At 31.2% G+C, this 918-nt stretch overlaps 1 non-coding gene across 1 annotated transcript; it reads left to right on the forward strand.

Annotated features, from left to right (window-relative positions):
* The first annotated feature begins 458 nt into the window (after positions 1 to 458).
* On the forward strand, positions 459 to 565 carry LOC123644204. The gene has a single exon (XR_006737029.1). It is a non-coding gene; the product is annotated as a U6 spliceosomal RNA (small nuclear RNA).
* The last annotated feature ends 353 nt before the right edge of the window (positions 566 to 918 follow it).

Raw genomic sequence — 918 nt, forward strand, 5'->3', positions numbered from 1 at the left:
AGAAAAGATACATGAATGGCCAATGAGTCAGTAGCGTTAGTCATCAAACAAATACAAATTAAAGCCATGATAAGGTACCACAACAGACCTGTTAGAATAACTAAAATCCAGAGTCTCACAGTGTTGACAATAAAGAGCTAAAAGTCTCATATTTCACTGGTAGTAGTGTAAAATAGGACCATCACTTTAGAAAATTATTTGTTAGTTTTTTTAATTAAACAAATATCTATCTAGTCTATGACCCAATAATCCACTCAGGATTTTAGTTATAAGAAATAACAAACACAAGCACACAGAACATGAATCTTTATAGCAGCACAGTTCAACATAGCCAGAGTTATCTGTTAACAGGCAAAATGATAAATATACTGTGATAGAGTCAAACAGAATACTATTAAGTATAAAAGAGAGTAGATAAGTACATATGGTCAATAATTGTGATAGAAATAGAAAGAATTGTGCTAGCTTTGGCAGCACATATAGTAAAATTGGAATGATACACAAAAAATTAGCATGTCCTCTGTGCAAAAATGACACTCAAATTTGTGAAGCATTCCATAATTTAAAAAAAGAGAAAAAGGAAATAATTACACATGTATCCTTCCCTCAAGCTTATTTACCCCCAAATAAATATATAAATAAACTCTGGACATGTGAAAACATACATACAAAATACTGTAGTGGAAGAGATAGAGCATAAACTAGGGGATAAATCTTAAAACAACATGCTATACATAGAAAGCTGTTAATGTATTTATTTGCTGAAATAAATTGTGATAGGCAGAGGGTAGTAGAGCCAAAACCATAGAAGTAGGGAAGGTTCTGGATCATGGATGTTCTTGCAAAATATGTTAAATAGATATAAAATTTCAATTTGTAAATTTATGGTCTTCTTATTGTATGCCAGGTAGTCTTCTA

The sequence above is a fragment of the Lemur catta genome, chromosome 8 (assembly GCF_020740605.2).
Source record: "Lemur catta isolate mLemCat1 chromosome 8, mLemCat1.pri, whole genome shotgun sequence".
In the NCBI taxonomy this organism is placed as follows: domain Eukaryota; kingdom Metazoa; phylum Chordata; class Mammalia; order Primates; family Lemuridae; genus Lemur; species Lemur catta.